At 42.3% G+C, this 24099-nt stretch overlaps 1 protein-coding gene and 1 long non-coding RNA gene across 2 annotated transcripts in view; one reads left to right on the top strand and one right to left on the bottom strand.

The window, feature by feature from the left end:
* Positions 1-24099, top strand: part of PAK5 (p21 (RAC1) activated kinase 5) — a 185506-nt gene that overhangs the window by 46485 nt on the left and 114922 nt on the right. The gene's annotated exons all lie outside the window — the stretch shown is intronic.
* Positions 8426-23060, bottom strand: LOC128088259 (uncharacterized). Its single transcript, XR_008210205.1, has 4 exons — positions 22633-23060; positions 13129-13248; positions 12450-12553; positions 8426-11984 (listed from the first exon to the last, which is right to left on the bottom strand). It is a non-coding gene; the product is annotated as an uncharacterized LOC128088259 (long non-coding RNA).

The following is a 24099-nucleotide window of genomic DNA, read 5'->3' as shown; positions in this document are numbered from 1 at the left end:
TTAAAAAAACTTTACCTGAGCCCCAAAATCAGCCCAGAATTAACGTTCAGTAATTTGGATTAATTTTGTAAAGGAAAGCTCTGAAAAAGTAGAGAACACATTTATATTGGTTTGACTCTGTAAATGTACACAGAGCAAGAGGTAGAAATGTGAAATCTGGCTCACATTGCAGAAACCTGAAGGAAGGTAGATAAGATGTGCCAGGACCTTCCCTTCCCTCTGAGAATGGCTTACCTCGCTAAGGACACAGTGTTCATGAAAGCACCAGATTCCATTAGCAAGTTTTTAGCTAGCTCTGATTTTCTTGTTTCTAAACTGGAACCCAAACTTTCTGCAGTCAGTACAAAGATTTCCATTACTTTGAGCTGCCTGATTGCACCGTATTGATGAAACGTATGAACAGTAACAGCTTGGAGGCCATGCACTAACATAGGCAGTGGGGTTTTAGCTTTTGTCTAAGAAGTAGGGTAAGCTTTTGTGTAAGAAATGGGGTAAGCTCACTGTTTCTAATCTTTGAATTTCACATAGACGCCTATGGAATTGCCTAGGGAAGCTGTCATTTTTATGAAAAATGTGTCCCCCCAACTGTGCTACAAAATGAACAACTCCATTCCCTCGCACCTCTGTGAAGTTCCCAAGCCAGGGATCTGGAGGTTTGTTTGGATCAGAGTGCAGAATGTTAGCGGGACCATGTTACATGCGCTTGGGAACTAATTTCAGGCAAATGTATGTGCCGGGGATGCCCACGAGATGGCAGCCTGCGCGGAAGAAAGACGAGCGTTGTGTATTCCTGCAGGAGGAGAGCATCGCCGGGTGAGTGTGCTGCGAGCTCTGCGCAAGGCTTAAGTAAGCACATAACACTGTACAGACGTGCCAGCTCCCACCTGCACTGCACGGTCTTACAAGTGGGAAGCAGGTGAAGCAAGCTGAGAAGCAAGGAAATGCCACAGAGAAACCAGACAGGCTCAATGTTTTAGTGGTGTAGCAGGAAAGCTACTGCATCCCTGAGAATAGGCTGGTGTGGAGGTACAATGAAAGAGACCTAGGATAACAAAACAAGCAAACAAACAAACAAACAAACAAAACTTTGTGTTGATTAGTAGCTAAACCTCTGAGTTTTCAGTGCAATAAATATACATGAGCACAGGAGGGTGCTGCTCTTTCTCTGACTTTACATGATGCAATATTTCTGTTCTCTGCACCTTGCTGCCATTGACTTATCAGCTCCATAAGGGCGGTTGTTTGTTCAACCTGGAATAAAGGTTTAAGTGAGGCTAGCAGCTGTATAGCCACAGAGGGGTACATCTTTCTTAAGTAAAGTAACATTGACATGAGGATGGGTTATGCTTTCAGGTGATGACCAGCCATCAGTCTGCTGGAAAAGCACCCATCCAGTACAGTCTGCAAAATGGTGTCTTAAAGACTTCATATTGGTAAATGTGAGGGTGCACATAATTTTACTTATTCCTTATTAGCTAAGGGCATGAATCAGAGGCCTGATGGCATAAGGGCCCATTGCCCTTGTGCATGATTGTTCAAGGACAACTTAGAGCATGGGAGATAATTTGCCAGGCAGCCTAAACTGAAGGAGTCTAGACACCAGTTTTACTAGAAATGGCCATGTGGGAATTACATTGCATTTTTAAATTGAGTATCAGTTGTGTTACCTCTCCTTAGCAGTGTGATAGCTAATAACAAGGGCACAAGGGTGGGTAAGGAAGTGGAGAAAAAGTGGCCTGTGTTTACAGAGCAAAGCAGAGACCAAGTGTGAGAGAAGGCTACTCTCCATGTTTACAAGTCAGAGTTGCCCCATATACAGAATGAGCTCCCCTTGAGGGGAACATTTGCTTTTTTTTTTTTTTTTTAAATAGATGCCAAAAGTCAACTTTGTGGTAGAGTTGGAAGGGTACCAGCGAAAGAAAGTTGCTGTAGACAGTGAAGGGGGCGTTCAATAGAAGAGACAAATGTGGAAGTTTGCTGCTAAGCACATTAATGCAATTTGAACCTCGCAGAGAGTGATTCAAGAGACACCACTTGCCACTCACCCACCTGCACCCAGTCCCAGACCATGCACTGTGCAAAAGGAATTAATCAATAGGTCTGCTTTCCTCCTAAAAAGTGAAAACCCGAAGGAAGAAGGCTTGGCTTCTCTACAGTAGTTCAATCTCCAGCTCCCCGAAGTACTACCAGTGCAACTGCTGGGGGTTCCCTGCTTGGCCCTTCAGTAAGTGGGAATGCATATAAGGCCAGCCTCTGTCTCAGTGTGAGAGTGCATGGTTGGCAGGACAAGGTCTTTGTACATAATAGGCTGCAAATATCATTCTTTGGGGTGGTTTCTAACCTCTTTTTGCTTCTTACTTGTGGAATCCTAATTTTGTGAGAAAAGACACATTTTTCAGAACCAGTGAATTTATCCTCAGATGAGCAGTTTTCTCAACTCAGGGATCTTTCTATCTTCTAACCATTGCATCACTGTAAGAAATGGCAACTGCACTATTGCAGAATTATGGGGGCTCATTTTTCCGGCCTAGCCAGTGTGTAGGAGATCAGTTGTACTGTATAATGTAATAGAATGACAATCTGCTTCTGGGTGAAGCTTGGATTCCTCTCAGTTTGCCCTCTCCTTTGGCTTGCAGCATTTATGTAGCTTGCCCTCATCTCTTGACATGTGGGTGCCTGATAGTGTAGAGGAAAGTGCAGTTGTCAATGCTGAGAAACTAAAAATAGATGTATTTTAAATCCTAAGGGTTTGATTTCTGCTTAGGTCCTTCTGCTTCGTTTTTGCTGCTGTGCGATTACCCAGCCATTGATGGCCCTCAAATGCCACGGAGATGCTTTGCAGCAGCACAGTAAGGTTCAGTGCCTCCTGACAGGACTCAGCTGCTCAGTTACTTTAAACTGACTCATTTTTAATGCTCCTCACAGGCAGCTAAGAGTATAACTTAAGCACTTGGATTTAGAAGTTGGGATTTAAGGCTTTAATGATAAACATTGCAAATGAATGTTGACCATTCCTTTGCTCTAGCATTTGGTTTTGATTATTGAGATGTTTCCAAGGGTACCAGAAGAACAGGGAACAGGAATTTGACTCAAATGCAGACACTGTGCCATATAGCTCATATCGCTGTTCCATTCTTTGATGATGCCTCTACTTCTGAAATGATCTTCCTTTAAAGCAGAGCCCGTTCACATCGTTCTGGCAGTGCACGGGTGCATGGGGCATTCTGCACAGCCATGCTTTCAGATCAGTGAGAACTGAAGCTGTTTCAGTGCGCTCAGTCAGAAGAGAGAGCATTTGAGCTGGGCTCTTATCTGGGTTGCTAAAGAATGTTGTGTTTCTAAAAGCTGTATGCCACATGGAGGCTGTTAAATAATGAATGCCAGGATGCATAGCTAAGTGTTGACATACAAAGAAGCTGTCTTCCAAGCACCAACTCCTCTGCCTAGCAGCAGCAGCAGTGGGACAGAGTTTATGTAAATTTGCTCAACTACTTTTTTGTAGTTGCATATAGGCTTTTTGGCTGTTAGCTTTCATTATATAGATTCTGATGAGAAATAGGAAGGACTATATTTGAAAATTTCTGATGAAAGTTTAAAAAAATAACCCACCATGAACTGTAATTGTTCTACTTTGAAATTTCCTCTCCTGAACTGTCCTTTGACATCCAAGGACAAAGGGCTGGCAATACCCAATTAGAGCAGACTCAAGTCAGGGCATACAGCCTCAGAACCAGGTCACAGTCCTAGTCCTGCAGAGCTTTAGTCCTAGGCAAGGAGAAATCAAAATAGATTCTTTATCCTGTGAGGCTTGTACTACAGGGGAATAGTGGAGTTGGCACAAGAATCCCAAATGCAGCTTCTTGAACTGGATTTGAGCAGCCCTCTCCTGGTTAAAACCGCTCAGGGAGCAGCTTTAAATTACATCACGGAGTTTTGTCAGCATGGACGTGGGCACAGCTGTACCACTGTGTGCCCAACCTGCTCTTCCTGTTCTCTCCCTTATCTTCCTTGCTGTGTGGTGCGATCAAAACAGAAGTGGTTCTGGCTCCTCTGGAGACCGCCTGTGCCTCAGCAGGCAGGCTCACCACGCAGAATCAAAGAACTATCAAAGGTGCCCTGCAGTGGGCTGGAGCTTTTAGCAAACACAGTGGAATTATATATTTGGTATTTTCAATACGTCCAATATATGCAATGACATTCCCAGCCATGCAACATTTATGCTAGAAATACAGAGAGGAGAGCTGCAGTGCCAGAGTCTTTAGAATACTATCTCCATTTGGTTTCCTTCAAGCCTGAATTCTTGTAACAGTTACACTTGGTTTTCAGTCAAGGAGTACACAGGCTGATGGATATTTAACAACTTTGAAATACAGTTCTCAGTTTTGCTTTTTTACAGTGCCCTTCTTGGTGCCCTTTATTACTTTAATTTTTATTTTCTCAGGTTGTTTTGAGAGACAAGTGACAGTGCGAGACAGGAATAGAACGATTACATTTTGCAAGGAAATTGTACAGAGTAGAAAATCAATAGTTAGATGCGCCTAGGGACTGCTAATACTTCTTTGAAGAATAATTAGCTTGCAAGAGAGCTCTGGTATCTGGAATTCCTCCCCAACTCTGTCTGGTAAGATAAATTCAGTTTGGGATAAGAAGTGCGCTTTGAGGTCTCTTTGATGATCTGGAGAAGTGGGTTGAGTGGAAAGAATGATGGAACTAGCCAGGAGAGCAGTGGAAGAAAGTCTAATTGTCTGAAGACATCCAGTGTTCAGAAGCAGATAACAAGCAGTGATCCAAACTGAGAGAACTGAGCAGAGCAAAGCATAGATCCGAGCTGGGTGCCAAGCAGAGATCCAGGTGACTGTGCAAACAACAGAGAAGTCATTTGACTGGCAGTCCAATGTAGAGAGGGGAGGAGAGCCCAGCAGGTGTAAGTGGTCTGTTTGATAAAGGGCCCTGTTTGAGATAAGTGCCAGATTTGGAGAACAGCAAAGGCTTCCTGGAGTCTGAGGAGATGATGAGCTGCTGTGTGCTAACCCTGCTGTATGTTAGACTGTTTTCAATATGCTACTTCATCCTGGGACATTGCTACAGGTAATCCTGAAGCTGAGAGGTGAAGTGCAGCGTATAATAGCTTTGTTGATTTAAACTAAGCTGAACAGAGTTGACCTAAGAGTGAGATTAATCTAACTTTCCTCAGCTGTCAGTATCCTGACTTCCAGAAGCATAAAAATGCACAGAAATCTGCTGCTAGAAGTATCACTAGCAGCTTGTGTTAAACTGAGTGACATCTGATAAATTCATTAACTTTGTAGACGAAGGGACTAACAAATCTGAAAAATCTCCTGGAGGCATTATGTTACTGATATTAAGACAAGGGAAACTTGAGAAAGATAAACTAGGTAATAAAGCAAGACAATAGCAAAAGAATTCATGGTTCTGGAGATGATCACACTGTAAGAAAGAATGATCTCTGCTGTTCAGTCATCCATGGTGATCAATGTTTAATATTTACTGGTATTTGCATTCTTAAAGTCCTAAGCATAGTCCTTAAAGCATGCCTTGTTTGGGTTGGTTTGGGGGCTTAGTTGATATACTTCAGAACTAGAAAAATGTATCAGCACATGAGTAATATTAATCATGTCACTCATCTCCTCTGTAGCCACAGATGTCTCACTCTTCCAGTTAAGTATGTGTTAAAGTGGTCTGTTGGAACAGAGCCCGGGAGTCCGATGTGCAGGTCTGAGCTTGGTACAAAAGTGGTGCTAACAAGCAGGCCTGGAGTTACAGGCTCATCAGCTAAGCTTCAGTTCCTAAAAAAATATATGAACAAATAGCCAACCAAACAATTTAGGAGTGCCTGGAAAAATGCAGCAGCATGAGTAAAAGGGCCATGTTGGTTTTAGGGCTGTGTTGGTTTTTTTGTGTGTGATGCAAGAGATTCAAACCAATGTAATTTGGTTTAAGCTAAAAGAGGGGAAATTTAAGGTTAGATGTGAGGAAGAAATTCTTTGCTTGGAGATTGATGAGGTCCTGGCACTGCTGCCCAGAGCTGTGGTACCCCATCCTTGGAGGCTCTTAAGGCCAGTTGGATGGGGCCTGGGCATCCTGAGCTGGTGGGGGGCAGCCCTGTTCACGACTGGGGGTTGGGGCTGGATGATGTATAAGGTCCCTTCCAACATAAGCTACTTTATGATATTTTCCCTCTAAACTATGACAGCACACTGATATTGGTTTGACCTTTGGAGCTGTTTCATATGCAGTCTTTTAAGGATGTCATAGATGAAAACACCTGGGCCCAAAGCTGGTGACAAGTTGACAAGGGATGTTTTTGAAGGAGTTTCTGAGGGGGTTGGTTTATGCATGTATCTTGCATATATAATCTGGCTAATAGAAGAGAGGAATGCAGTTTCAATTTGCAGCTGACACAATGTTGGAAGAGGCTGTGAGCACACTGTAGAGGATTAGATTTCTGTATGATCTTAGCGAACTAGAGATGTGACTGAAAACAAGACCAGCCTGCTGTTCAGGCATGGTTCCTCTATTGAGTACAAATTTATATATTGCAACACTTCATGTAGATTATTATATTGTTCTTACAGACTGGAGAACAACAACTGTGTGCGTAGTTGATTTATCAATAATGATGAAAGATTTTGGTGGCTTATAAGCTGACTGTGAATAAACAATGCCATGTTATTGCATCAGTACCACTCTTACAAGTGCCATAATCCTCGCAGTCAACTTGCTTCCAAGGCAGCAGGTGCACAGCACTCACCTTTGGCAAGCATACTTAAAGACTGCGATGGTTCAATATGGAGAGCAGTGAGACTGATGAAAGGTATAGAAGGAAAGAAGGAGTAAGTTCAGTAAAGATCCTCAGGAGAGAGAGGCTGAAGAGGAGACTAAATCCTTTCCAAAAGATTGTTGTCTGCTGCAAATTAGGAAATGGAGTATCTGGTCTTCATGACCCTGACAGTTAAGAGAAGCAGCTAAATTGTTTCAAGGGAAAATCAGGAGAGTTCATTTTTAGTGATTAATGTTCCTAAGGGAGGCTGAAGTACTGGAACCTTTTCAGATTCCTTGTGAAAAGAAGTTAGACCTCTGTCAGGAGTGACCAGTGCAAGGCCTCTATTATGCAGGTGGATGGACCAAATGACTTTTAGAAATTCCTCTCTGGGCCTGTGGAGTTAATTACCACTAATTTACCAGCATAAATCTTGTTTAATTTAACTAAATCAGTGTCGATTTCCTGGTATTGATGGAAAAGAAATCTTGTCTCAGCAACATCTATAGATATCTGGAAGTTTTCCACTTTGAGACCAAGAAATATCAAATGAGCAGGCAAAGAGAGGAACGTGGTAGGGGAGTGCATAAATCAAGTAGTAAATCGTAAGACCTAACTTAAAACTCACTTCTCCAATTAGTATGTTAACTAAAAGTTGTTGATTTCATGCCACTTTGACTCATCCCCTGAATTTTGGTCATTTCAGAGGCAGATAAAGAATAGTAATGTGGAGTAGGCCTTTTACAGTAGAAGATGGCTACCTTGTATACTGCAGACAAGCTGTTGACTAGACAACTTTCAGAATCTAGTGGTCCACTGAATGCTTTTAGTATTGTTGGCATTTCGTCTCTTCTTTCCTTTCATCTACATTCCCTCATTCCTTCACAGTCTGCTTAATGTTTTGCATGTTTTTTGATGTTCTTCTGTACCTGATTTTTTGGATTCTCAAGCTTCCTTTTTTATTTTTACTCAGAGGTAATTGTCTGTCTGCACATAAGTGCTCCACTGAGGGTGCAAGTAGGAAACTGGATGTGTATTATTTCACTTCACGTGGAATTCTGTAGTCATTTTGATTCTGTTCTCTCTGAAAGCTCTATTCATGTTTCCTGCAGGAACTGAGAATCATCCTCATCTAGTCGTTTACTTATTTGTATGAAAAGATGTATTTAACTCTGCCACGGCGTTTTACATCAGCTTCTTCTTGCTTCATTGCTTTATTTATTCATTATAGATCACTTATTAGTCTTTCAACAAAGAAAATTCTTGCATTCAAAAAGAGGAATAGGGAAAAACAAAGATAGTTGACTTTTTGCTCAGCTTCTGCACTCCTTTTATAGACAAAAACCCTGAGAAAACAGTTTCTTTAAGTTCTCATCTGGAAAAATGATTGACTGAGGGAATAACCCATATCTGAGGCTCCTAACCTGAGGTTCCTTGAATCAAACGTATCCATGCTTTTGAAAAGGTTCAGGTATCTGAATCTTGAGTGAGATGTTTGAGTTTATATATTGTATATATTGTTAATATATACAATATTAACAATATTATATATATTGTTTATATATTGTTAGATTGTTGAGTTTATATATTGTTATATTGTATATATTATTATATAATAATACATATTGTATATATTATTGAGTCAGCAGAGTTACCCAAAGCTTATCTGGCACACAAATGGCTCCCAGAACATAGAATTAGGACTCCAAACCACTCAGCTTTCTCTCTGCCCCTTTGGCAAATTCAATAAGGCTCCTGTTGCTGCTTACAGGGGGGCCAGGCTCTTGCATCAACTGGAAAAAAAGCAAGGAGTTGGAGCACTCTAGTCCTAGCAAAAAGCTTGTGTTACATGCTTGCTGCTCCCCTGTGGCCCTTAGGTCTGATAAGCTTGTAATTATTCCAATTCTCCTAACTGTGTGAAGGCATATAACAGAACTCTTTCTGTATTCCAGAGTTATAAGCATGTGCTTCTCTTTGAATATGTTTTTGTGGAAGGAGCTTAAAGTCTTTCAGGCCTCGTCTTGGGCGTGATTTGACCTATGGTACTGTGCAGCACAAAGTGCACCTAAGTGGCACACTGGAAAGGTGCTATTTCCCCCTGTTATTTCCAAAAAACTAGAATTAAAATACATCCCAAGATTTCTTACAGTTGTATTTTTCCATGCTTCTCAGTGCTGTATCACCTGTAGTTGTTTTTGCTGTTTTTTTTCCCCCTTGGAAATGCCAAAATAAATTAGATGCGTGACAGCCAACTAATCTTGTGACTACCTGTCTTAGTGTTCCTGTGTTCTGGAACATGGTATCCTGGCTCTTTGGACAGATGCTGCCTGTGGCATTTGCTGTTACAGCAATGTGTGTCTGCTCAGAGACCAGCATCTCTAAATGGCACAACTTCCCCTGTTCTGAGGTCACTAGAGACAGGCTGGAGGAGGCACAGGGGGCACAAGGTGTCCCCCTCCCTCAACCTCTGCAATGGGGAAAAGTGCTCTGCTGGGAAATCTGCCTTGTAGGGCTGTGGGTGTCTTGTTAGTATAGCACCCATCCCGCCCCCACTTTGCAGTCATCAATTTGGAGATGCTCTCAGCTTATTTCAAAGCCAGTTAAAATTAGCTGTATAATGGTAAACCAACAGGATGGTTTTACATGCTTTTAGCATCACTTGCTTTCATGTCTTTAAAAAAATACTTAAGTCAGTTTTTCTCTCTCTCTGCCTAAAATCAAACTGAACAATAAGGATTATAAGAAAGGCCTCAGGTTCCACAGAACATATTGGTATCATATCACAGAACATAGCATAATATATAATAGATGATTGGGTACAAAGTAGCAATAATAACTGCTCTAGGACAAAACCCAACAAAGCTATTGTGGCACCCCCACCCTCACTCCATCAGCCCTGTGAGACTGTGTATTTTTCCACCCTGCCATCAGCATCCTGTCCCATCCCTCTGTATCTGTCTGCTTTTGTATCTTGTATGTATTCTTCAGCAACTGGTTAATGAACTCACAAAGCAGGGGCTGCTGCTAAGTGATTAACTCTAGTAAAGACTGTATGAGAAGTGCAAGATCCAACTGTGTGTTACCACAAAGCTTTAGAAGTGTTGGGCCACCTCCAGCACAGGTGAGAGGCATGCATAGCTACCACCTTGGTAGAGGTGGAGCAAGTGGTGCCTTGGAGCACAGCACGCCTGCTCTTCACTTGCACGTACACGGCAAGTCCCACGTACACTGAGGTCTGTCTATTCTGTATCGTATGTCTGGCAAATGCAGCACAGCCAGCACGCATGCAGCTGAGGAAATACCACTTGTGTATGGTGGGGTTTTTAGGTGTCAGGAAATGCAGGTCCCAGTGCTAGGCTTCATCCCTGGCTTTTTTGTTGCCTAAGTAAGTGGGCAGCAGAGATGCAGACAGCGCTAACCAGGGCTTACAAGTGCTAAGCTAAATATAAAGCACTTTGATCATGGCAAGCGCATAAGAGGGTTCAGTAAATGTTTATTTTGATTAAACTATTAACAAGAATAGCAAATCCCATTATGCTAATCATTATATACTGCTTCCCTGTCCTCTCTTTTCTCTTACTCCTCCCCTTCTGTTTTTCTTTTCTGGAAGACTGTAAACACATATGAGGACATTTCTCATTTGGAAGGCTGTGGCTATTTGAAACACCTTCCAGGCACTGTCTGGAGGTGAGCAGCACCTGCATGCTAGACTCTGCCTTATTGGAGCTAGCTGTGTGGCTAACCTCTGCTCAAGGAGGAACAACTTGAGAAAAGGGCCTGAAAAAAATGGAGAGAGAGTGCTAGTGAGAGAATGACAATGTTGGCAAGTATTCAACCTGGGAGTGCTGTCTTAGTGTTGGTTTTTTGGGTTTTTTTTTTTTGGTAGGAATACAACATCAAGGAAGAAGGAGCATCAGTCATAGATTCACAGTTAATAATACATGCATTAGTGCTAAAACATTCTGTTTGGTTTAAGGAATTCAAATCTCTCATTTCCACTCAAATGAAAAGCAACCAGGCACTCAGACCCCTTAGTCAGCTTCAGGAATCTCAGAATTTCAGTCTGTAAATTCAGTGTTAGTTGGATATACCAAATTTGTTCTAAACACACTTTAAAGTGCAGTTGTATTGTAGTTTATGTTGTGATGGTATTTCCTCCAAGTCACAATTCCATGCCTGCATGGAGTAGCTCTCTGCATCTCAGTGGGCTGGGGAACTTTATAAACAAACATGGACCATCTTCACATCCTTGGGCAAGCAAAATTTCCAGTGGAGTCTTTGGGAGCATGTATTTGTTCATACAGTGTCTCTAGGTTCAGACAGCAGAGACTGCTGTACACAGGTAGATGTTGGCCTTTGAGTGAAGGACACTTTGAGGGGGAAAAGCAGTAGGCAGGTGGTGGCCCACACAAGTCCTCTGTGTTGCACAAGGTAGCATGCACAGAATGGAATGACACAAACTGAGTTGAGAGCCTTGGCTCAAACTGGGTTCTGGCTAAAGGACACCTTTCGTGGAATATTCTGCAGAAGCAGTATTGGTGCTATTAGTATAACAAGTTGCTTGTTTTAATATATAAACTAAAAACCACAAAGTTTTCATTAAGAAATTTTCTGCCTTAGCATGTTTCTCTCCCAGTGCTGTGATGTTCTGGAATTAAAATATTTGTTTCCAATCTGGCTGGATATCAAGCTGGTTTAATGCCTTATAGAAGCTGTTCTGAAAGCTTTCTCTTTTCTCTCTGGATCCAGCTCCTGGGTGGATGGCATCTCTTACCATCAGTCACGTAGTTCTGAGTTATGGCTTCAGATGAAGAAAGCTAAGCCCTTGCTTTTTTTCTTTGCAGAGAAATTATTCCTTCATTTTCTTTTACCTCATGTTTTTTCTTCTTTCTGTGTGTGTGTGTGTGTGTGTGTGTGAGTAGTATATGTACATATGCTACAATGCCCAGTATGCAGCATTGTAACAATAACCCCAAACATCAGTGTCCTCTTGCTTACACATTAAATGGCTTGAAAGTGAGTTAGAGACCTGTCTCACAGTTCAGAAGTTGCTTTCTGTCTTCATCTGCAGTTTTTCGTTGTCCCGTGACTGAAGTTACTACTCATGTTCTCCCTCATTTTTGATCCCAGCTGTGCTCCTTCCTGTAGCATCTTCTTTTTGTGACGTTAGAATATTAACATGTTGCTCCATGGGATTCCTTCCCTGCTGAAAAATATTAGTGCTATTCAGTTGTTTCATATAACTTCATTCAGATGGTGCCATTTTACTGCATTCCTTCCCTCATCACGCCTGCACTGTGTTGTTTCCACCACAGCAGCCACTGGTGAGTGTGTTGTAGTAGAAGGAATAGACTTCAGTTCCACCTAATGTTGAACACATCATTTACAGCATGCTTCATAGCCCTGAGCCAAAACTCAGGAACACCAAAGCAAAGATTGCTGCTGAGAACTAGGCACTTGATAGTAGAGCTGTAGGCAGAGAGCCAGGGCCCCTTTTCCTTTTTCCAGGGAAAGATCAGACCAACCAGCCGGGATCCTTGGCGATCCACTCTGTCACTAACTTACTTCTGGACCTTGCTCCATCCCAGCAGGGCTGAGCTGGCCGTGCAGGACGCGCTGCTTGGCTCTGTCATGTGTGTGCAGTTAAGCCATGAGTGTGCTATCTCACCTCTCAGTTTTTGGACTTCAGGAGTGCATAGGGCTGCAGAACTCTCTTCTTCAGGAAAGTCAGGGCACAGTTCAGTGGGCAAAAGAGGGCTGTGGTGCAGAGGGCTGCAAATAGAAAAGTTTTGACCAGCCTGCAATTTCAACCACAGGCTCAACAGTGAAAGGAAATACTAATCTGTCCAAATAAATTAATAAATAAATAAATCCATTTTCAGCCTTTATGGGCTTTGGATTACCAGAGCCAAGCAAATCACAGAGACACTGCTCTCCCATCCCACTCCTATTGCAGTTCCCTTTTTATGGGGGCCGTGGGGACAGGGCTTTAGGAAAGGGCTGCTCATGCTAAACTCCATCTGCACTGCGCAGCTCTGCACTGTGCCCCTCCAAGGTGACCAGAGCAAAGGAAAGGAGCAGCAGAAGGTTAACAGGGTCTTTATGGATGCTGCCTCCCACCTCCTTCCCCACTGTGCTGGCCAAGGAGAATGGGCTTTGTTTTAGAAGATACCAAATGCTCAGTGAGACATTTAAAAAAAGAGTCTTTAAAAGATATCAAGGAAAAATAAAAACAAAACAAACTTATTTGACGAAACATTTTATAGATATTTTTCTCCCTCATCTAGACATTTCTAGAGAAATGCAATGCGTCTGATTATACTCAGCTGCTACAAGTGTTTTCTTACCTGGAACCCTGAAAATCTTCTTCCATTTATGAGGGGTTCTTCTCTCTGGTAGCCTGCATGTGTCTGGTTCCTCTTCTTCCCATATCAGCAGTGATGGCTTCTTCATCAGCCCATACGTGCCTGCCAAATTAACAGGGTATGAGCTAAGTTTACTCATACAGCAATTCCTGAATTACAACATGAAATATTGCCACTTTAAATTACACCTAATTAGAAACCTGAACGTAATGAGATCTGTAGTATCCATCCATGACAGGGATGAGGGAGGCCGTATTTTGCAAGACATATTAGAAATAGTGATGATCGAAAGACAGCTATTCCTTCCCACACCTCAGGATTTCCTTCCACAGTTATTCCTTCCACACAGGATTTCTTATTACAGGTCTCATTGGAACACTGGAATTCAGAATCTTTTTTTTTTTTTTTTTGGCAAGCTGAAATTGTTTTTATGATTTTTTTGTGTGTGTGTCAGTTCTACAAGGAGACCCAACAGATTACGTAGTAGAAAATCCAACTGTATGAACAACCTAACATACTTCAAAGGTGCAGCAAAATGCAGTGATGTCAGATTATTTGTACAAGCTCACAACAATTTTATGACCAGCCAAACATTAGCTTTTTCTCTTTTTTTTTTTCTTAGAATCAAAGAAAGTAAAATACTTTCCAAGAAATACTCAAGGAAAAATCAAATGGTATTTATTAGAAACCGTCACTTGCTGGGACTTGTTCCCTTTAAGGCACTTACTTCCTTTGTAATGGTAGGTTATTGCATCCAAACATCTCAAGGGACAAATTCAGGTTAAAGTTTTCTACTTCATAAGGCAAATGAATTGGATTGGGGCCTGTTTGTCTGCAGCACAGTGAATAATCTTTGAGAGGCGGCATTTATCTGCTTACCTAGTTGCAATATAGAGCACTAAATGTAAGGGAGCCTTTAAACCTAGTATCTGCTCTTAGTTTCTGCAGACAGTAAATATCAGGGAAAGGTGGTGCTAATTGGACAGTTGAGGAGAGAGTTGACCTGTCTTGCTGTAAGGAAAGAAAGCTGGAAAAAGGATTTGAGGAAAGTACTGCTCTTGTTCCTAGGAAGAACCTAAGGAAATCTCTGGATAAACTTCTGTGCCAGCCATTGGCCTTCTCTGTGCCATGTTTGCTGAGACCTGTGAAGATATTAGAAAGCTAGAACAAAACATACACTGGTCTCTTGTTACCTGTCCGTTCATACCTGTATGCTTGCCCTGAAGAATGTGACTTAGTCTGAACACACTTGATTCACATCTGTCCTGTGCCAAACTGTCTGTACCTCTGTTCTACTCATTACCCCATTTCTATATCAAATTGTTATCATATCTCATTTATTGTGTCTGGTTGATAAAGTGTGGTGCCAGATGTATTTTAATTGCACGTGGGCTAACTGTGGCCCATGGTGCATCCCTCTGGGAACAGGCAGAAAGGCTTGCCTTGTCCACAGTCCTCTCTTCTTCAGCACTTTGCCTCTCTGCTTCTTGGAAAACTGCAATAAGACTTAGCCTTATTTTACCCGCTCCCGTATTTTAACTGCATTACCTTGTTTCACATCAGACTGAGTGACTCCACACGACTGATGAAGACACAACCTGTGCCCCAGAGCTGGGAGCATGAATAAAATATCTGCATGAGAGGTCTAAAGGGAAGTACAGAGCGCAAGTGGATGAAGGAAACATCTCTCTTGCCACCTCTCTTTCCAGCATACAAACATTTGGGGACTTTGGGGTCATTCTTTTTTTTTAAGAGTATGTCACTGATTCTCATCTGCCTGCATTTTTATTTTCTGAACATTTTATAAATAACATTGAAGCTCTCTATTATTGAAGGAATGGGGAAGAAAGGAATCGTCTCTCCCTTTACAGGCTGTAAATCAGTCACACTTTATGTATAGATATTGGAACTGATTGGGAATTTTCCATCAGTGTGGAAAATGTGGCCTAAAAGCTTTCTCAATTTTTTGTGAGTTTTGGGTAGCAAGAAAAGAGAGAAGATGCACTTTTAATATATGTAAATATCAAATCACAAAAGTGACCATAAGGAAGGAATGGAAGGCATGTGACTTGAGTGGAGCTTTTGCTTTATATTAGTGCTATCCTGATTAGTTTGACAACTGCCAGAATGGAAGTGAGGGAAACAAAGCTTTAATGGGGAACAGACACTTTCCCTTTTACAGTAAAAGGGCAATTCAAATGCCAGAGGGATATGGGGAGTTAGAAAAATTAAAAGCAAAATAAAGAAACATATAAAAACTAGGGTGGTTTTTGGTTATCTAGTTTTGAGTTGTGGTTTTTGGTTAGTAGAGTGTTTGTTTGCATGCTTTTTGGCAAACTCCAAAGCTTAAATGGACATGTGTGATGCATGCATTGTGTTTCTACATTTTGGACAAGGCAAGATGGAGCTGAAAAATGTTATAGAGATAAATGGGGAAAGCTCATGCTCATATTCCTTAGATGGTCAGACTTAGATATAAATGTGGGTTTTATATCACTGGGGAGATCTCTCTGCTGCCAAGGCTTTTTATAGGAGGAGCTACAATTATTGTTTATGGTTCATCAGTCTATTGTATTAAAAAGTGAACTTCATGTAGTCTGTGTTTAGAAGTGAGTGCTACCTGGTGTAGCTGTCAGGCAGGATAATTTCATGTCCTGAAAAACAGCTGAGACTTCAGAGAGCAGTTTCAAATTGCTTGACCAAATCAAGGTGGTGAATGCTTCCGGATAATAAATGCAGTCCCAGAACAAGACTAGAACAACTAGAACAAGCTGTCCAAGAACAAAAAGACGGATCTATTTCTTGGACAATTTCTTCATAAAAAATCAACAGACAAGCTACAACAAAGCAACAAGTCTATGAAGTTTTTACTGTATGTATTTATAATACAATAAACCTGAAAAACAGGTTTATTTTAACTTCTGATGGCAGACTGCTGCTGATCTAATCTGGAGCAATTCTCATGGAGACTCTATCACTAAGTCAATCCACCTGAGGTGAAATTGGCTCTATGCTAGAATCTTTAGAACTTCAGTACCACAATTCAGTGCCACAGCAAAGCTGCTGTGGCTGAGCTGACTGTGGGACCAGCCAAGTCCTCCATGCTGCAGCAAGGAGAGCAGTGAAGGAGTTTGTTCCTGCCCATCTTTTCTTCCTGAAAATGTTTCTTCTGAGTTACCTGGGAGTTTGCAGCCTAAGTATTGCAAAGGCAGTCTGCCAGTTGGATAGAGAGCTTCAAGAGTTAAAATAATCTACTCCAAAGCTCTGTAATTAAAATATAACTTATTTGTGTGTATCAAAGAAGCATTTATTTATCACATGTAGCAATTCAATTGTTATATACATTGTCTTACTATGAAATTTAAATTAAGTCTCAGCAGTTCTGAGGTGTATCTTTACATGCTGTAACATAAGAAAACAGAGTTCAAAGTAACTCTTTCACTTGGTTCCCTTTCCCCATTGCAAATACTCTGACAGATGGTCTCATTTTTGAGGGAGAAATAAAACTGTAGAACTCCTTGAGTTATAATCCTGGTGTTTTTCCAAAATATTGGTCTAGTTGGAAGCTGCCCAACTCTGGTTAATGAATGGCAGTGCTCTGTTTCTAAACTGGTGCAAAGTTAAGTCCTCATTTGGGACGCTTTTACATTAGCATAGAGGTTATATTAGCAGATATGAATAAAAGTGATTTAAGAGACCAGCGTAGTTTAGTGTTGGGCAAAAGTGATTAAGAAATAGTTTCCTAGGTAGTTTTGCTTTTATTTTACCATATATCTCTAATCCTACCACTGCAAATGCATGAAAATGTGTCATTTCTTTGTTTCAGGAACTACATTTCATAAATGCAGATGCTCTACTGGTGATTTTTACAAATATTCTTCAGCCTTGTATGGCTTAGTGATTGATGAAACTTAGAAATGGAACCCATGCCTGGGGTTTAATTTACAATGAACTTGCATGATGGGGGTCTACTTCCTGAGCTAAATGGGGGCAAAATGGGGAGGGTGCAGCTTTAGGATGCTAAAGGAGGCTTTTGGCAGAATTAAGGAGCCAATATAACATAAGCATCCAACTACCAGATCTTGTTTGGTTGTTTTTTGTTGAAATAATCTTTCTTTGTTCCTGCCACCTGCAAACATAAGATTTGGAAAAAAAGCTTATTTGGAAGAAAAGAAAAAAAAGAAAAAAAAAGGAGGCAATGGCAGCTTGTGGCTCTTTTACCTCCTTCTCTTTCCATAGAATATACACATTGCTGGTATTGGGAGTGAACGTGGCAACAGGCTCTGAATGCATGCAAATAAAATAACCCGTTTTGAAAATATAGCAGCTGAAGATGCATTTTTAATAAATTCTTCAATATCTTGGCTTGCAAACAGAAGTCCTCTATGCAGCAAGGAAGAGATAAACAAAGCACTGATGTGCACAGCAGGGCTCATGGGTACCTGCTGTATTTTACAGCAAACTGAACCCACAGTTCATGGCTCGGCTCGCTTTCCCTGCTCACGTGTTTCCGCATGGCTGGCTGGCTGCTTTGTTCTTCTGAAATCTTGATGAAGTTCTCTGGCCTATAAAATGCAGGTCAGACTAGCTGATCAGACTGACTCCTGCTAGGATTACAGGATTACAGCCTGTGATCCTGTGCAGTCCTGAGGACTCTGCACCGGTCTGAAGTGCCAGCCCTGTCCAGCACAAAGTCCTGCGGTTCGGTTCGGCAGTAGCAGGCAAGAGGGTTAGCAGCAGCAATGTGATGTGTGAGGGACAGAGGTTTCAGACCCAAACAGGCTCTGCCTACTGGCAGAGAGCAAGGGATGGAGATGGAGAAGTGTTACTGCAGCATTTCTGGATTGTGCAGCTCTTTAATCATGGTTTTTTTTTACGTGTATGTCCAAGGGTGCTTGGCAGAGAAGTTGTCTGTTGAAACAAGAGAATTACAAAAGCACTTGAGGGAAGGAAAAGCGATCTCCTGCAAAACATCCACAGCTGCCGATGTATAGCTTCTTTTTGAAGGAAAAATTAAACCAAGTATAGATGATGCACAGGTTCCTTTTTTCCCTTTCTTCCAATAATAAATAACTCCTCCCAACCTATATTTCAGAGTGAGATCTGATTTTTCTGCCTAGGTAGTTGCATGGCTCTGATTGCTACTTCTCTAGTAAAGTACTTCTCTGCTTTTGATGAGTCTCCAAAAGGTAAGAAGGCAATGCATTACGAACTGTTTTTTCAAAGACTTCTGGATAACCTATGTTAAAGGTGCAAAACCATAGCTACAAGAATTAATCATCTGACTCAGCTCCAAGCATAGTCACTTGCAGACTGGAAAATAGTGCAATTTATCCAAGGTGGCCTGCAGTTGTTGTAGGTGAGTACAGTTAAATAATACAGCACTCTTTAGAATTACATGAGTATATGATTTCCTCTACCTTATTCATTCATAATTCCTGTTCTCTTGTAGTTTAGTGCAGTCAGTGATTCAATGATTATCACATCTGTTTGATCTGTCTCTGAGGTGAGTGGGAGTGGTTGGTTGTGCATCACCCTTGCTTGTGCCATGCTATAATTCTGCAAAAGAGAGCTCACTTTTCCTTCTGAGCTTAGGAATGACTGTATGGCCTAGCCTTTCATCTTGAGGTGAATGTAGCATGGAAAAGTGAGTGAGGAAGTGTTACTTTCTAATAAAATCATCTGATGTACTGCACTGCAGTCCTTAGGAAGGAAAAGAATTTGTACAGTGCTTCCAGTGTGCAAAGGAGTGCTTCAAATGTCTGCCTCCCATTGAGGCACACTGCGGGCTCTCACTTTCTTAGTCTCTCAATCACAAGAGTGCCTCCAGGGACTAAACTGAATGACTGACTAAAGTAAGTGGATGCTGAGGGAAACGAAGCAAAGGAGGTGCCAGGAGTGCACCTATCACCAATGTCTAGTACAGAACAGAACTGCAAGAACAGCTTGTCCTTTAGAAGAGATGGAGACTATCCAATAGGCCATGGGGCTGCCTTGATAATTCAGTGCTCTGTTTTTCTGACAGCATCAGTACAGTGTTGAGCAAGCAACTGCATCTGGAGCCACCTTTCGTTGTCCAGGATTGGCAATACTTGCCACCGATGGTTGATGCCCTCAGAGCAATCAGCTGGATTAACTAAACCTGCCTGTTTAAATTGATTAAATCGTCCAGGTGATCTTGCTTGGACTGACTTAGGAAGAGTTCTTAGGAGCTGTTACCAGCAGCATGTTGGGGAGCAGAACAGCTGGTCTCAAACACTCCTCCATGTTGGCTTCTCTGTGTACTTCGGTGGCCGTCCACAGACTCACATACATCATAAAGGCTGGTGGAGTGCAGCCTGGAACACAGAAAGTCTTGAGGGAGTTTAAGACACCAAAAGGAGGAGATGGAATCTCTCAAAATAGAAGTTTTTTCAGAGCAGCAAATGAAAAAACATAGTTAAAATTTTCTGTAACACACGAGTAGGTTGAAACTAGATGTGAAACAGCAGTTTCTCCATTCTCTCTTGTCCCAGCACTTCAATGTGATGAGCCAGACTCCATGCAGGTTGGGAAAACAGGGTTACTTGATCGATCTTTTGCAAAGTTCAAAGCAGTCATTCTTTGGGCATGAAGCAGTAAATACTAACTTCAGTTAGCCTAGTGTCCATTGTGATGTGTGTCTGATTAGCTGAACTCCAAGGTACTGCAGCAACCGAGACTGCAGCAATTAATTAGCCCGGTGCTCTAGTTGTCTGAACTCTTCCCACATCGGTCAGGTTGCCATCTGTTGGGTCTTGCCCATCTGCACATTTTTTTCCTCCTTGTCCTGCCCCACCCTCACTGCAGTCAACCCTGAATGTCAGGAAGTGGCTGCCAGCAATTCCATGCAACGTGCCCGAAAAGCAATGCAACACAGCAGTTTCTCAAGCAACTTGATCCCCGAGCACTCGGGTGCAATGCCAAGAGCTCTCACAATGTTGGATAGTGTAAGCCCAGCTCCTGGAGGTGAGCAACTAAGACTCATTCACTCTTGTTTCCCCTCCTGTCTCTTTGACCTCCTAGTCCTAGAAAATATATAATCTAGAGGCACCGAAAGTTGAAATGCTAAAAAAAATAAGACTTCTTATGAACCGAGTTAAGCTATCAGAAAACATACATCATACTTTTGGAAGGGGGCTGATTTGCATTTCTCTATATCCTTATGCTACTTTTACAAACATTTATACCTTGTAATACCTTAAACTTTATTACTGCAACCTCAAAATAAAGAGGTTAGCTTACTTAGATCTGTAGGCCTGTATTAGGATAGCAAATAGATGATTTCAGCTGTTAAAAACCTTCAATTCTAGGAGTGGCTGTGATTAGGGGTTTCTGTTTTTATTGTATCACTTGGAAGTGACACATTTTGCACTAAAATAGCTACGTTTATGTTAAAAAAATATTTTTATTTACACTAGCAAGTCGTCGTGGTTAAGATTTCCTATGGGAACAAGTTGTTTAAAAAATATACTACAAAACCAAATATGAATGTTCCTTTCTTTGGAAACCAATAGTTGTATACAAATAAAGCATGTAAGAGAAATCTTGACAAGGAGAGAGTTACAAAATTGTTCTTCCCTGTCTTTGCCCCACAGTACCAACTGCTGTCTCGTCCAGATCCTGCTGACCAAAGTCATCTTGAATGTGCAGACCTATCAATGTCGTCTTTTGGTTTGGTTTTAATTGCTTTACTGTCAGTCAGGTACTGGCAGATTCACTTAACCCATGACCCATATTAAAGCAAATCTTGTAGAAGAAATACCAGAAATACTCACTTGAAACCTCTAACAAGGAAAACTAAGAAAAGTTTGAAGTCTTGTTCTTTCTTGTTTTCCTTAAATTCCTGACACAGGCCTTTGATGTGCTATGCAATTGGGTCAGCACATGGGAAATACATTTGAATACATTCGCATCTATGAAGTGAATACAGTGCAGGAGATTCTAAAAGTAAAAGCTCACGGATTCTATGATAAAGATTAAAAAAAAAAAAAAAAAAAAGACTTACAAAAGCCTTTATTTACCCAGCACCATGATCAAAGTAACCCAAATTTTAAAAGATATTACTGGGGCAGATCATCGTGTAGTTAAAACAGTACAGGCCCATGGAAATCACCAGCTCCCATGAAATTATACTGGCTAACAAAGCGTCAGTTGTTGGTTTCCAGAGCAGGAGCTGATGGTCAGCTTTGTGAGCTTTTAGGCCTTGCCTATTCAAGCAAGCTTAATCAATATGATTTTACAGGATCCGACCACAGGCACTTCTGGTCTGCTGTGTGCTTCTGAGGAGAAAAGCAATGGGAGAGAACCTGTGCTGCTGGGCCATCAACAGCTGCAGCTGGCTGCAGGAATTGGATGGAGTTCCCTACCGTGTCTCTGGTGGGGTGTCTGCAGCAGGGGAGGCCCCATGGTGTGTACTCTGTCCTGCAGCACGTCCTTCCTGTGCACAGCCTGGGAGCACAAAGAAAACTTCCAGTGTTGGGCAGCAATGCAAAGGGTCTCGTCTTTTCTCAGGGGTGTCAAAAGAGTGCTGTTGGAGATTCTGGCTCAGTGTTAGCGAGCAGGGAGGCTGCCTTGGGGAGTCCTCAAAAGGAGACTCAGAGAAATCGCAGTAAGAGTGAGGAAGAGAGGGGTGGATAAGCTGGAGAAGGAAGGAAGCAGTACGGGGAAGCATACCTCCTTGACTAGGAGGTATGGTGGAAGAGAGAGTTGGCCTCTTCCCAAGCCTGTGGGCAGTGAGGTTATAGCCCAGACAGCGAAGGCTTAATTTTCTGTCACTCCCAAGTGGCATAAAACCAACATCCATGAGGACAGAGACTGGTGGGTAGCACAGCTAATTCATCAAGAGCCAGAGGCAGCCTGTCTACCAGCACCCCTCATCCCACGCTTAGAAAGAACAGGTGATGTTCCCCAGATGGAGTGCTTATGGATGTTTCCTCAGTAGGACACTAGCCTTGTGCAGTCCCAGGAAGGTATTCAGATAGTCCCAACTTTCCAGCCAAAGTTCTGGCTGGGCTATTTCTTGTGAATCCCACAGCAGACAAAGAGACAAGAGAAACCTCAGGTTTTTTTAATCCACAAGAGGTTAAAAATCAGACATTTGCTTTCATCGTGGGTCATCGTCCAAGTCTCTGCACCACCCCCTTTCATTCCTGTGTTTTCTCCCCATGGTGAGTCCAGCCCTCTCTGCCTTGGTGAGACCTTCTCCCCTTGTTCCTTGGCCTATCTTGCCTTCCTCCAGGGGCTGGGTTCCACTGGGGCCTTCACAGCCACCAGAGTAGTCTCTTTCCCTTGCAAATGCAAAATTTTTGTTTTGCACAAGAGAAAAGCAGTGCAGTTAAGTGTTATAACCCATTACCTAAGGCATTTTTGCCTCCCTCATTTAGTAATAAAACACAGTGATCTCACAATCTTGAGCATTTTGATACGTACGTCAGGTGCAATTTTCAAGTTTGCTCTAAAAGTTACCTTTCAGGGATAAGTGGCTTTCTATGAAGGTTTTCACTGTCTTCTGGTACTCATCGTCTGTCATGTGGAGCTGTGCTACATCCATTCTTGAAGAGCACTCTTCTTTTGCAGTTGTTCCCTCCTCTCGAGGAGGCCAGCGTGCAGCAGACACCCTAAAACCTGCTTTATCCAAGTTCCTAGCAAACGTCCTTCCAATTGAGCTGTTGGATACAAGAATCACGATTGCTCTCCCTTTTATGTCAATGTTCTTCTCCACGATGCTGAAGGACCAGAAGATAATGAAGCAGGTCAAAAACGCGATGGAAATGAATGCAAAAGCATAAAGGAGGCAAGAAAGGATCACTGCGAGAAATAAGTCTGTGGCCAACAAGACCAATTGGTGAAAGAGGAAAATCATTGTTAGAAGGATTAGCTCCTCCTCTGTCACAGGCAAGCTGAGAAATTAGCAAGGATTCACTGTGTGCAGCCACGCTGTTATAAAGTCAGGCAGCATTGCAAAACATGTGGAGGCAAGGCAAAACCCCACTGGGAGGATGAATCATTGCCTTGGATATGGCAACAGCAGAGGTTTCCAAACCACATACATTTTCAGGAGAGAACAGAGTTGTGTTTGTCTTGGCTTTGCTGTGCACTTGGTTGCTCTACTAGGGTGAAATTCATGGATTCACTTTGTAAGGGCATTTCCTCATATGCCTAGTGATGCTTAGAGGGATTTCTTAAGGTAATGTGTGTGGCATTGGGAAGCCATGGAGTAGAAATAATCACTGCATCTTCTCAGCATGCTGCAGCTCTCTTCAATTAGCTGTTCTTGCTACTGCTGCAAAGCAGGAAGTTTTAGTGAGTCTAGGTAAAGACCTGGGTGGATGCAGAATGGGAAGGTGCTCTTTGGCACCAGCACTTGCTTTCCTGTAAAAGATATTGGGCTGTATCACTGTGCCAGGAACAGCTTCCTGTTCCTGCAGGGACTGCGTCAGCCTGGAAAGGCTTCATTCATATCAGAGATGAGAGAGACAAGCTGGGTGCTTGAGAAGGAGCTTTGTCGACTGAAGGCAGGTTTCAGACAGGGAACCATTATTCCTTGTGCTGGCAGAGTGGGAAGCAGAGCAGTGCCATGGAGAGGGGTGCATTTGTCCCCGGGTGGAGAAATGCCCTTGGCATACAGGATGCAGCAGGGCCCCTGCACCAGCAGAAACAGCCTGCTAGGCTGAGGAACAAGGAGGGCAGAAGTAAATCCTGCTGCTACCAGGCTCAGCTTACAGAGGGTCAGGAGAAAAGCTCCCGTATGAGCTTGTTGCTTCCTGACTACCAGCTCTTCCTGCTTTTCAGCCAGTGGGGCTGGAAGCAAGACCTTTCTCATCCTGATCAGGGTGATCAGGGTGGAGGTAGCTTCTGATCACCACTAAGATCTCAGTGTCAGAAACTGCTCTAGAAACAGCATCTCCATTTTCTCCCCCTTCTATATTTAAA

This window comes from Tympanuchus pallidicinctus, unplaced genomic scaffold, assembly GCF_026119805.1.
Source record: "Tympanuchus pallidicinctus isolate F22 unplaced genomic scaffold, pur_lepc_1.0 scaffold1, whole genome shotgun sequence".
NCBI lineage: Eukaryota > Metazoa > Chordata > Aves > Galliformes > Phasianidae > Tympanuchus > Tympanuchus pallidicinctus.
The sequence above is the reverse complement of the archived record's forward strand: the minus strand, read 5'-3'. Positions and strand labels throughout refer to the sequence as shown.